The 14788-nt window shown below is 36.7% G+C and overlaps 1 non-coding gene across 1 annotated transcript; it reads left to right on the plus strand.

The window, feature by feature from the left end:
* Nucleotides 1-13321: 13321 nt before the first annotated feature.
* LOC112536460 lies at nt 13322-13428 on the plus strand. Its single transcript, XR_003080473.1, has one exon. It is a non-coding gene; the product is annotated as a small nucleolar RNA R71 (small nucleolar RNA).
* The last annotated feature ends 1360 nt before the right edge of the window (nt 13429-14788 follow it).

Below are 14788 nucleotides of genomic sequence, written 5' to 3' on the forward strand. Positions count from 1 at the left end.
GTTAAGCTTTGTTAATTCTTAATTCAGCTAGTCAATTACCCTTATCTCTAAGTGATCATTAACCAGTTCTTGCTATTCAAATTTCTAATTACTAAATGAACATCTCAATTACATAAAGCAATCTAAACACCACAACTCACAACGTCTAATGAATAATATGATTTCTCATTAATAATGAAAGCAAGAAGAGACAAGCATTGATAATCAAAGTCTCATAAACATTAAAAGCAATCCAACAACATAGGAACCCCAATGGGTTTAACAAACTTAATTACTCATACTAGTAAGCAACACAAAGTAAAGAACAAATTTAGAAAAGTAAATTGAAACCATGTACACCCTTCTTCTTTAAGTTGGATGAAAAACCCTAAATTCCCAATTCTAAATGATGAACCCTAAATTGCCTCTTGAATGCCTCCAAATCTACTCTTGGTCTTCAATTTGGTGTTAAAACCAATGTAATCCTTCCTTCAATAGATGAAATAGTCTCCTAAAGTCGAGCATTGAAGTCTGGAAAAAGATGGCTTATGCATGTATGTGTAAAATCAAGTCAAAAGATCGAACCTAGCTTAATAAATCGCATTTGCCTATATAAATGTCTCAGCACGGCTGTGGTCAAGCCCGTGCTGATCAGCACGGGTGGAGTCCAGGCCGCGCTGGACCTCCGAGTCCTGCAAATTAGTTCTTCTTCCTGGCCGTGCCCTCGCCGGTGCTGAGCCACCATGGGCCGTGGTGGAGGCCGTGGTGGCCTAAAATACCGTGCCAAAATGGCACTCTTGAGGTTCAAGTATTGATGGTTGAGCACGGCCAGAGTCCAGGTCATGCTCAACCTTGGAAAGCTAGTCCTTGCTCAATTTTTATGGGTTCTGGTTCGTAATTGTGTGTATTTCCCACGATTACTAATAATGTCTATTGATAGTCACCTGAAACATGAAAGGAACCAAAACATAGGTGATTCTGGCATAAAACAAGATAACTATGCACAAAAATATAAGTAATTGGACATATAAACATGTATAAAATGATGCACATCATTTTGATTAAATGATTTAATATTTTAATTATTTATTTAATTACTATTCATATGTGTATCATTTTCTACATCAATGCTATTATGAAAGTATGTTGACTCGGGATGAGACGGCAGTAGAACATGCCACCTGATGGGTTCCATCAGGACCGCATGCGCACCGGTATGAATCTGAGACAGATAGTAAAAGATAAATTTAAAAAGGTAAATTAGGACTTGTCCTGGTCGAGTTTAACTCTCTGGGCTGAGTAGAGTGAGTTTGCCGGAGTAAAGGTCCCTGGTCGAGCATTGCTCTCTCGGCGCCGGCTTTGTTGGAAATTTAAGTGACCTGACTGGATTTAAGGACCTTGGTCGGGCTTCGCTCTCTGGGCGCCAGTTCTGTTGGAACGAGAGAGCCGAAAGGCTAAAACTATTTAGTAATAGTGGTTAGGGTTCTACTAAGGTACTCCGTCCCGTAGTATGTAAAATTCATTTTATAAGAAGCATGGCATTACACATGTTTTTGCATGACTTAATATTTTATTTTAAATTAAACAAATGTGTTATTGAAGTGTTTGTATTTATTTCTGGATATATGATTTTAACTTACTCTCGAGATAACAGTCTCAATTTAACTGTTTTTCAGGTGTGGGTAGTTTTTCCGCAGTTCTTTTCATCAGCAGCTCGATTCCTTCATCTTCGGGTTTAAAGTAACCGATTTTTTTTGGTATGTTTGACTTTTAAAATTCTAAAACCTCCGTAGTACAATTTTTAGATTTATCATTTTGTAAATTTATGTAAATTTAGGTCTTGCCTAATTATGCTGGCAGACTGAATTTAATATATAGTACCTAATGATTTAAGATTAATTGTGGAAAGGGGCTAATGGACAGAGTGTGGGTTACATTTTGTTTGAGTTAGTGAATAGTCAGGCTTACTACAGGATTTGGTGGCCTTACGCCTACCCATTCCCTAGTGCCGGTCACGGGCCCACAGATTGGGTTGTTTTCTCATATTCATAAATATACCCATCTTACGGGGTGGTTTTCTTATATTAACAAATACACCCCTTTTATGGGATTGTTCTATCAATACTCATAAATATACCCCTCTTACGTGGTTGTTTTCTCATACTCACAAATATACCCTTATTACAGGGTAGTCTTCTCATATTCACAAATATACACCTTTTATGGGGTTGATATTTCATATTTACAAATGTGCCCCTTTTACGGTGTTGTTTCTTCACACTCACAAATATACCATACTTACGGGGTTATTCTCTTATATTGTTAAATGTACCTCTCTTACAGGATTGTTTTCTCATATTAAAAAATATACCCCTTTTATGGGGTGGTGTTCTTATACTCACAAATATACCCCTCTTACGGGGTTGTTTTTTTATATTGACAAATACACCCCTTTTACGAGGTTCTTCAATCATACTCACAAATATACCCCTCTTACGAGGTTATTTTCTAATATCACAAAAATACCCTTCTTAGAGGGTTGATTTCTCATATTAACAAATACTCCTTTTACGATGTTGTTTCCTCTTACTCACAAATATATCTCACTTACCGGGTGGTTTTCTTCTATTGACAAATATACCCCTCTTACGGAGTTATTTTCTCATATTAAAAGATATTCCCCTATTACGGGATTATTTTCTCATTATTAAAAGTATACCCCTGATATAAGGTTGTTTTTTCATATTCAAAACTATACCCCTCTTACGTGGTTATTTTCTTAAATTAAAAAACATACCCCTCTTATGGGGTTATTTTCTTAAATTAAAAAACATACCCCTGTTACGTGGTTGTTTTCTCAAATTCACAAATATATCCCTCTTATAGGGTTGTTTTCTCATATTAAAAAATATACGCCTCTTATGGGGTTGTGTTCTCATATTCATAAATATACCCCTCTTACAGAGTTGATTTCTCATATTCATAAGTATATCCCATTTTTACTTACAAATATACCCAACTTACGGGGTTGTTTTCTTATATTGTCAAATATACCCCTCTTACGGGGTTGTTTTCTCATGTTAAAAAATATAGTCCTTCTATGGGGTTGTTTTCTCATATTCAGAAATATACCCCTCTTAGGGGATTGCTTTCTTATATTTCATAAATATACGCCGCTTACAGGGTTATTTTCTTATATTGAAAAACATACCCCTGTTACGAGGTTGTTTTTTCATATTCACAAATATATCCCTCTTACGGGGTTGTTATCTCATATTAAAAAGTATACCCCTTTTACACTATTATTTTTTCATACTCATAAATATACCCATCTTATGGGGTTATTTTCTCATATTTATAAATATATCCCTCTTAGGGGATTCTTTTCTGATATTGACAAATATATAGCTCTTACGGGGTTATTTTCTTATATTGACAAATATACCGCTCTTCCAGGGTTATTTTCTTATATTGATAAATACACCCCTTTTTCGGGGTTGTTCTATCATACTCACAAATATATCCCTCTTGGAGTTATTTTCTAATATTCACAAATATATCCCTCTTACGGGGTTGATATCTCATATTCATAAATATACCCTTTCTACGGTGTTGTCTCCTCATACTCACAAATATACCCCACTTACGGGGTTGTTTTCTTATATTGACAAATATACACCTTTTATAGGGTTGTTTTCTCATAGTAAAAAATATACTCCTATAATGGGGTTATTTTCTCATACTCAAAAGTATACCCCTCATACGGGGTTGTTTTCTCATATTAAAAAGTACACCCTCCTACGGGGTTGTTTTTTGATACTCATAAATATACCCCTTGTCAGCACCTATTTTCCCGATCTATATACTGAGGGAAAAATAAAAAATCCTATGATGAAACTTACCGCCCTCTCGAGTCTCGAGAGGTGAAGGACAATTGCATCTGAGGCTAGGGTCGAGGTTAATCCAGCTAGAGTTATTGTTTTGAAATCAATTTGGACCTAATTGTCAAAAAAAAATTAAGTTTGAGGGTCAAAAGAATAGTTTTTACAAGTTTAGGGACCTAATTATATGTTTTTCATAAACTTTTCCACTGTAGAGCCAATCAGCTGTACGTAGAGTGGAGTCGGTTGTACATTGAGCTGATTCGGTTGTACATGATCTTGATTGAGATCTTTGCAACTGACATTGTTTCTTATGACAATTTCATGTCCAGATACAAATTCTAGAAGGTTTCCTTAATGATAATCATCCTTTCAATCGATAATTATTTTAATTTAAAAATAAAATGAGATATTTATCTATATATTCCTAAAATGTATCGCTTTCTCTAGGATTTCCTTTGAAATCCTACCTTTATAAATAGAAAGAGGTGTTTAGGGGGAATCAAGAACTAAAAATTGGCAGTAAGTGAGATCGACGTTTGAGAGACACTGAGAAAAAAATATAGAGAAAATTGAGAGGAAAAAGAAAGAAAAGTACTGTCATTCTTAATGTTTCTTTGCCTTCAAGTTTCAAGTCTCTTTTGCAAGAGTTTGAGGACGTGTTTCCCGACGAAATTCCAAGTGGGTTACCACCCATTCATGGAATTGAGCACCAAATTGACTTTGTACCCGGTTCTACCATACCCAATAGGCCGGCATATAGAGCAAATCCCGAGAAAACCAAAGAACCACAATGCCAAGTGGAAGAACTTCTTAATAAAGGTTATGTTAGGGAAAGTTTAACTCCATGTGCTATTCCTGTTATAGTTGTCCTTAAGAAAGATGGTTCTTCGCGTATGTGTGTGGATTGCCGTGCAATTAACAAAATAACTATTAAATATCGTCATCCTATACCTAGGTTAGATGATATGCTTGATGAGTTGCATGGGGCTGTTGTGTTCACTAAGATTGATCTAAAAAGTGGTTATCATCAAATTAGAATGAAAGAGGGTGATGAATGGAAAACAATATTCAAAACTGAATTTGGTTTATATGAGTGGTTAGTCATGCCGTTTGGTTTAACTAATGCACCTAGTACATTCATGAGATTAATGAATCATGTTTTGCGTGCTTATATAGGCAGATTTATGGTTGTCTATTTTGATGATATACTTATTTATAGCAGGTCTTATGATGAACATGTAAAGCATGTGCGTTTAGTTCTTGAAACTTTACGCAAAGAAGTTCTGTTTGCTAACCTCAAGAAGTGCAATTTTTGCACAAATAAACTTGTTTTTCTTGGTTTTGTTGTTAGTGCAAAAGGAATTGAGGTTGATGAAGAAAAGGTGAAGGCAATCAAAGAGTGGCCGATTTCCACAAATGCAAGTGAAGTTCAAAGTTTTCATGGACTAGCAAGCTTCTATAGGCGTTTTGTGAAAGATTTCAGTACCATTGCCGCACTACTGAATGAATTAGTGAAGAAAGATGTGAAGTTTAATTGGGGAGAAGCACAACAATCGGCGTTTGACTTGCTCAAACAAAAACTTACTTCTTCTCTTATTCTATCTCTTCCTAATTTTGATAAAACTTTTGAGATTGATTGTGATGCTTCCGGTATAGGTATTGGAGCTGTTCTAATGCAAGATGGAAAGGCAATAGCCTATTTTAGCAAAAAATTGAATGGAGCAAGCCTGAAGTATCCAACTTATGACAAGGAACTCTATGCACTTGTTAGAGCTTTAGAAGTATGGCAACATTACTTGCTGCCCAAAGAGTTTTTGATCCACACCGATCATGAATCCTTGAAATACTTAAAGGGTCAAAACAAGCTGAATAGAAGACATGCTAAATGGAGTGAGTTTATTGAAGCATTTCCTTATGTCATCAAGTATAAGCAAGGTAAAGATAACATAGTGGTCGATGCTTTATCTAGAAGGTATGCTTTAAATGTTGTTTTAGATGCCAAATTACTAGGTTTTGAACAAATTAAAGACTTATATCATGATGATAGTAATTTCGGCCAAGTGTATAAGGCATGTGAACAAGGTGCGTTTGATAAGTATTATAGGCATGATGGTTTTCTTTTCTTTGAAAAATGTTTATGCATTCCTTCTTGTTCTATGCGTGATCTACTTGTGAAAGAAGCACATGAGGGTGGTTTGATGGGACACTTTGGTGTTCAAAAGACTTTAGATGTATTGCATGATCACTTTTATTGGCCTTGCATGAAATAGGATGTTATGCGATTTTGTGCAAATTGTATTGTGTGCAAACATGCTAAGTCTAAGCTTCAACCACATGGTTTGTATATGCCTCTCCCTATACTTAGTTTACCTTGGGTTGATATTTCTATGGATTTTGTACTTGGATTACCTAGAACTAGGCATGGGCATGATAGCATATTTGTTGTTGTTGATAGGTTTTCAAAGATGGCACATTTTATAGCTTGTAAGAAAACTAATGATGCGCAACATATTGCTGATCTATTCTTTAGAGAGGTAGTGCGTTTACATGGTATGCCACGCACCATAGTTAGTGATAGGGATGCTAAGTTTTTGAGCTACTTTTGGAAGACTTTATGGGGTAAGTTTGGTACACGCTTATTATTTTCAATAACTTGTCACCCACAAACCGATGGTCAAACTGAAGTAGTAAATAGAACACTATCACAACTACTACGCACCATGGTAAAACGCAACATTAAGAGTTGAGAAGATTGCTTGCCGCATGTAGAATTTGCTTGTAATAGAACCATGCATTCTTCAACTAAATTCTGCCCTTTTGAGATTGTCTATGGGTTTGTACCTTTGAGTCCTTTAGATTCGATTGCTTTACCTTTAAAGGAACAAACTAACCTTGATGGCAAGAAAAAGGCCGAATATGTGCTTAAATTGCATGAACAGGTTCGAATTAATCTAGAGCGCAAGAATGAAGCAAATGCTAAACACGCCAACAAGGGAAGAAAAGAGGTGATCTTTGAACCCGGAGATTGGGTGTGGATATACATGCGCAAAGAAACATTTCCAAACCAAAGAAAAAGCAAGTTGATACCAAAGGGAGATGGACCTTTTCAAGTGTTGGAACGCATCAACAATAATGCTTACAAGATTGACTTGCCCAGTGAGTATGGAATTAGTGCTACATTTAATGTTGCTGATTTATCTCCATATTCTTTTGATGAAGGTCTTGATTCGAGGACGAATCCTTTCGAGGAGGGAGGGGATGATGAAATCAAGGCTGATCCTTCACCACCAAGCAAGCCACGAATGGATCCATTGAATTATAAGGGTCCAATCACACGAGCTAGAAGCAAGAGATTCAAGGCTGCCTTGTGTTCTTTCATGGTCCACGTGATAGACAAGATGCATTCAAGAAGCAAGGTTAGCGAGTTGGACTTAGAAGATCAAGATTCAACTTTGATTAATTGTATTTCATTCATGAATTAAAAGCCCAACATGAAGACATGAAGATCATATCTTATTTATGTTGAATTCAAGCCCAAACGTAAAGCCCAAATCCAAGGTTAAATATTCAAAGTCAAAATCTAAATCAAAATAGGAGTCTTCTTTTAACAAGTCCAAGTCAAAATAGGAGTTTTCTTTTCTTTTACTTCAAGTTTTATTTATTTAGGAATCTTGGCCACATATCCTAGTCATTCTAGGATTAGGATTATTATGTTTTAAACTCTATAAATAGAGCTATGTAATTCGAAATATATATATCTTTGATTGAATAGAAAACCTTATTTTTGCTTAAAGAGTTTCTTTGAGTGTTCTTGAGATTAAAGCTTATTGTTTAGGTTTTGATTTCACTTCTACCTTAATTTAATTCTATTAACTTGTTAGTTTCTAGGATTAATTAACTTCATCTCATTATAGCTATTGATCTTATTTCTTTATAAATAAAGGTGATAGTTCCGCAAATAACTTTTGGCAAACCTTATAAGTATTGATCTTGGCGTGTAATCTTCTCTTCCATAGAAGGTTTACATCACATACCCCTATTATGGGGTTATTTTCTCATACTAAAAATATACCCCTCTTACGGGATTGTTTTCTCATATTAAAAAATATACCCCTATTATGGGGTTGTTTTTTTATACTCGCAAATCTACCCCTCTTACGAGATTTTTTTTCTAATATTGACAAATATATACTCCTCTTATGGGGTTGTTTTCTGATATGAAAAAATATACCTCTATTACATAGTTTTCTCATACTCATTAATATACCCCTCTTACGGGGCTATTTTCTCATATTCACAAATATACCCCTCTCACGAGGTTGATTTCTCATATTCATAAATATACCCCTTTTACGGTGTTGTTTCCTCATACTCACAAATCCACCCTACTTATGGGATTGTTTACGTATATTGACAAAGATATCCCTCCTATGAGGTTGTTTTCTTATATTAAAAAATATATTCCTAGTATGGGGCTATTTTCTGATACTGACAAATATATCCCTCCCACGGGGTTGTTTTCTCATATTTACAAATATACCCTTATTGCGGGGTTGTTTTCTTATATTGAAAGAGATAATTTATTACGGGGTTGTTCAATCATACTCACAAATACACCCCTCTTACGAGGTCATTTTCTAATAATGATAAATATACCCCTCTCACGAGGTTTTCTCCTCATATTAAAAAATATACCCCTATTACGGGGTTATTTTCTCATATTCACAAATATACCCTTTTTACGGGACTGATTTCTCGTATTCATAAATATATCTCTTGTACAGCCTTGTTTACTCATACTCACAAATATACACGACTTACGGGGTTATTTTCTTATATTGACAAATATAACCCCCCTCATTACGGGGTTACTTCATATTCATAAATATACTCCTTTTACGTGCTGTTTTCTCATATTCACAAATATACCCCTCTTACACGGTTATTTTCTTATATTAATAAATATAACCCTCTTACAGGGTTGTTTTCTGAAATTAAAAAATATATGCCTATAATGGGGTTATTTTCTCAAATTCACAAATATACCCCTTTTACGGGATAGTTTTCTCATATTGACAAATAGACCATTTTTATTGGGGTTCTTTTCTCATATTAAAAGATATACCACTTTTACGGTGTTTATTTCCTCAAACTCACAAATATACCCCACTTACGGGGTTATTTTCTTATATTGATAAATATACCCCTTTTACATAGTTGTTTTCTCATATTAAAAAAGAAGATTATGCCTTCGCCATATGAAATATTGAAATATAAATATTAAGTAATAATAGCATTACAGTTTGATATCCTTGATAGCACACATGTTTGCATACTTGATTTTGAGTTATTTTTAGAGTAATTTATGTGTTTTTGTAATAGAATCACCTTGTTTTATTTTCCTTTGTGTCTCAGGTATTTTTCTAAGTACATCATCAAAGTAAGAAGGAAATCGGACCAAAATTGGGAAGAAACGGATGAATTTGGCGCGTTAGACTGGTCAACACGCCTTGCCCACACGCCTGTGCTGAGGAGAATGATCAGGGTCAGAGGGCGTGCTGAAATGCCTTACCTATGGTGAAAAGAAGCAATTTGCAACATGGTCTCTAGGAGTGACACGGTCTAGGAGCATGTCTGTGCTGAGGAGCACGGCCCAAATCCAAGCCGTGCTGAAGAAGGCCAAATGTACACTTTTAGATCAACACAACATGGATCCAGATTGTGCTGACCAGCACGGCCCAAATCCAGGCAGTGTTGAATCCTGAAACCTAAGTTAAAAGAAAAGAAAAAGAAAGAGAAGGGGGTTGATGCAGAGAAAGAGAACTTTGGAGTATTCAAGACAGACCTTGAGACCTAACTTCTAGACGATCAAGAAGAGGAAAACGAAGACGAATTCCACTTCAACATCATCAAGATAGCTGCTATTGAGGATTGGATCAAAGATTCAAAGGAAAGAAGGAAGACATATTGAGTTGTAGAGTTTGGATACAGAGTTATTCAAGAGGGGATAGCGTCTCACCATTTGAGAAAATGGTGTTCATGTTCTTTTCAATTCTTGTCTATTTTGTATTCAATTCCTGTTTTAGTTTAATCATGAACACGTGTAACTAATTTTATCAAACCCATTTGAGGGCGATCTTTAGCCATGCTAGGCTTGTTTTGTGCTTAAATAATTGGATTGTTGAATTAAGATTGTAGTTTTCATTCAAGTATAATAAAATTTATTGTTTCTCCTTCATCGTTGAATCAATTGTAGAACTCATTTGTAATTGAGAAATTCAATTGAGTTTGGACAACTACTTTTATGATTGAGTGATTTGCATCTTAGAAATAAGTGTAATAACTTACTAGAATAAGAACTAGACATTCTTATTAGCAGTAATTTAGAGATTAATGCTATTCTAAAATCAATTGTTAGGAAGAGATTCCAAGTTTAAATCTTTAGGATTAGGAATTGGTTAACTCGAGAGAGAGGCTAATTCATTTAAGAAATTATCAAACGATCGCAATTCTTCATCAATCAATTCATAATTTATTATTTGTAAGCCGGATAACTAAAGTGATTCCCAATTGGGTGAACTCATCTTATAATCCTTTTTTAACTTTCATTCTCTTTGTCAAAATTTAGCTTTCAATTTCATTCTTAATCAATTGTAGTTAATAATCTTCACCACCTTTTGATCGGTTAGATAATAAGAATAGCGTAGTAGCATTAGTTTCTCAGCTCCCATGGTATACGACATTGATACTTGCCATAGTTAGATTACATTCGATATGTGTACTTCCCTGTAGATTGCTAGTCGTGTATAACACGCATCACATTTTACATAGTTGTTTACTCATACTCATAAATATACCCCTCTTATAGGTTGTTTTCTCATAATCACAAATATACCCCTCTTACGGGGTTGATTTCTTATATTGATAAATATACCCTTTTTACGGTGTTGTTTTCTCATACTGACAAATATACCGCACTTACGGGGTTATTTTCTTATATTGAGAAATATACCTCTCTTACGGGTTGTTCTCTTATATTAAAAAATTTACTCCTATTATGGAGTTATTTTTTCATTCTCACAAATATACCTCTCTTATGAGGTTGTTTTCTCATATTCACAAATATACCTATCTTACGGGGTTGTTTTCTCATATTTCCCAAATATACCCCACTTATAGGGTTGATTTCTCGTATTCATAAATATACCTCTTTAACGGTGTTATTTAATCATAATCATATATATAGCGAACTTACGGGGTTGTTTTCTTATATTGACAAATATCACCCTATTATGGGGTTATTTTCTCATAATTAAAAATGTACATCTCTTACGGGGTTGTTTTCTTATATTCACAAAGATACTCCCCTTACGAGGTTGTTTTCTCATGCTTACAAATGTAACTCTTTTACGAGGTTATTCTCTAATATTGATAAATACACCCCTCTTACGGGGTTGTTTTCTCATACTATAAAGTATACCTCTGTTACGGGGTTGTTTTCTAATATTCATAAATAGACCCCTCTTACAGAGTTGATTTCTTATATTCATAAATATACCCCTTCTATGGCGCTGTTTCCTCATACTCAAAATATAGCCGACTTACGAGGTTGTTCTCTTATATTGACAAATATACTCTTTTTACAAGGTTGTTTTCTCATATTAAAGAATATACCCCTCTTACGGGGTTGTCTTCTAGTATTAAGAAATATACCCCTTTTCTATGGGTTATTTTTTGATGCTCACAAATATACCCCTCTTACAGGGTTGTTTCCTTATATTGACAAATAGACCCCTTTTACAGGGTTGTTCTATCATTCTAAAAAATATACCCCTCCTACGGGTTTGTTTTCTAATATTGACAAATATACTCCTCTTACTAGGTTGTTCTCTGATATAAAAAAATGTATGCCTTCTACACTGTTGTTTTCTCATACTCATAAATATACCCCTCTTATGAGGTTGTTTTATCATATTCACAAATATACCCCCCCATCCAGGGTTGATTTCTCACATTCATAAATATATCTCTTTTACAACGTTGTTTTCTTATACTAAAAAATATAGCCCACTTATGGGGTTATTTTCATATATTGACAAAAATAACCCTCTTATGGGGTTGTTTTCTGATATTAAAAAAATATTCCCCTATTTATGGGGCTATGCAAACATACCCCTCTAACGGGTTATTTTCTCATATTCACAAATATACCGCTCTTACGGGGTTGTTTTCTCATATTTATAAATATACCCCTCTTACGGGTTTTCAAAAATTTATGCATGACACGAGCATAACCGATATATGACTTTAACTCACAGCTTTGGCAACCTCCTTGCTCTGCTCCGGTGCCTCGGTTGGAGATAGTCGAACAGACGGATTATCCAATCACGGAAAACAATTTATTAATAACGCTGAATCAATTGACCATTAACTCTAGGTCTAGATTCCTAGGATTGACTGTCTAAGAATCTAGACTCAGGTAAATTCGACCGAAAATTCGGCAGAACCTCCCCTACAACACGGACATTTACCCCCCATAAAACGGGTATAGGACCTGCTAGAAAACACTTCAATTATTCAACAATTTATACAATGGGAGTCGGGTCCCCAAGACTTCACTATTTTCCCGACTCCGCCACACAGCACAAATCACGACTATAGCAGGCAGTCCGACAAACAAATATTTTGACTCACAATATTTTCTAATACTCAACACAATTTAATAAACATATAATATACCAAAGAATTCTAAAATCAACAGGCCAAAGAAAAATTACCGAGACGCTTAATTGCTTGGTCGACTCGCCTCTAGCTGCCAGAGTCTAATCGAGGATCCGAACACACCATCGGATTCGAAACGACGCGCTGATGATGATCCCTTCTTTCGATTTTTCGATCTGACCCCTGATCATCCGGAGAGATTTACGGACGATCTCGACCGTCGATTAACAAACAGAGTCCGATCGCTACGAAACCGGTGCCATTGCGAAGCTTGAGTTGAGGAGAGTCCGGATACATCCTCCGATCATCCATAACTCGCCGGAGCTCACCGATAAAGCCCAAAAACACCGGCTGCCCCAACTTTCTCTTTCCACCGCGAACTACTGTCTCCGGCCACCATTGGCGTCGCCGCTACCGCCAAAAGAAAGCTCTCGCCAAGGGGAGTCGATCGCCACCAGAATCAGCCGATAAGGCCACCGGAAACGGACAAAAAAGCATCCGGAAGCCGCTGCCTGGTGCCGCTTGCGTCATTGGTGCCGCCGCCACGCCGCAAGCTCGCTCCGCCACCATCTTCTGGTCGGCTCTAAAGGATTACCAACGATAGTTGTTCATGGCCATTTCTATCAAGTTCGAGCCTGCTCGCCCATCTTGCTTAGCGCCCCCACTGCTGCAGCATCCACCATCGCCTTGTTGGAAGGTTCAACCCGTATGAAGGTCCGAACTGCATCCACACTGGTAATCCGTGATGTGGGCAGCATCTCAAAAGATCTTTTAACCTCTCCCATGCATCGTACATGCTTTCATCATCAAACTGCACAAAAGAAGATATGTCATTTCTAAGTTTAGCAGTTTTAGCGGGAGTGGAAATGGCCATGAACAACTATCAGTGGCAATCCTCTAGGAGCCGACCAGGAAGACAGGGAGTGGTCAACCAAGTGGACTCTACAGCAGCCGTGGCAGCTCAGGTGGAGCTTCTAGCCAAGAAGATTGACCAACTCTAGATGCTGGTTCATGCAGCGAACATTGGCTGCGAGTTTTGTGGTGGCCCGCATTACAGTGCAAACTGTACTGCATGAGGTATGTTTGCTTCATCCTATACTATTTTTCCATCTAATTTTGCTGTGTCTTCTGATGTCGAGCAGGTTGATTATATGGGGAATGCCCCAAGGTAGCAGAATAACCCTTACAGCAATACATACAACCCTGGATGGCACAATCATCCCAACTTTAGTTGGAGGAACAATAATGCCCAAGGTCCGCCAGGTTTTCAAAGACTTCATCAACACCCACAGTAACAACCAGCTGGGCCTACATAAGCTCCTCCATCAGAAAAGAAGTCAAATTTAGAGGAGCTTATGATGAAGTTTGTGACGTCTACGGATACGAGATTCCAGCAGATTGATAGTGCACTTAGGAATCAGCAGGCCTTGATTCAGAACTTGGAGACTCAAATTGGCCAAATTTCTAAGATGCTTTCAGAAAGACCTTCAGGATCGCTTCCCAGCACTACAGAGTCAAACCCGAGGGAGCATTGCAAGGCTATCACCTTGCGATTAGGTAAAAAATTGACTGGTTCTTCGCCTTTAGCTGATAAGGATAATATAATTATGCAGGACGAGCTAGCTAAGGAAGGACCAGACCTTGAGGTGGTAGATAATGAGAGAAGGAAAGAAGACAGGCAAAAGAGCCCTGTGTGGGAGCATCAGCCCCTGGTTCCATATCCTACGAGGTCGAGGCAGGATAAGGTGGACAAGCAATATAGTAAGTTTCTTGACTTATTTAAGCAGTTGAAAATTAACTTACCTTTGTTGAGGCAATTTCACGGTCAGAAATCGCCAAGTTTTAAAGGAGATTTTGAGCAACAAGAGGAAGTTGGAGGATCTTGGTCAGGTAGTGCTTAATGAGGAGTGTTCAGCTATTCTCCAGAACAAACTGCCACTCAAACGACGAGATCCAGGGAGTTTTACTATCCCTTGTATGATTGATGATTTATCAATTAGTGGTGCATTGGCTGATTTAGGAGCTAGTATTAACTTGATGCCCACTAGTTTATTTGCCAAATTAGGGTTGCATGAGCCCAAGCCTACTAGGATGAGTGTTCAGTTGGCAGGTAGGATTGTTAAAATTCCTAGAGGTATTGTTGAAGATGTACTTGTAAAGGTAGATAAATTTATCTTTCCAATGGATTTTGTGGTGATGGATAT

The sequence above is a fragment of the Ricinus communis genome, chromosome 2 (genome assembly GCF_019578655.1).
Source record: "Ricinus communis isolate WT05 ecotype wild-type chromosome 2, ASM1957865v1, whole genome shotgun sequence".
Lineage (NCBI taxonomy): Eukaryota > Viridiplantae > Streptophyta > Magnoliopsida > Malpighiales > Euphorbiaceae > Ricinus > Ricinus communis.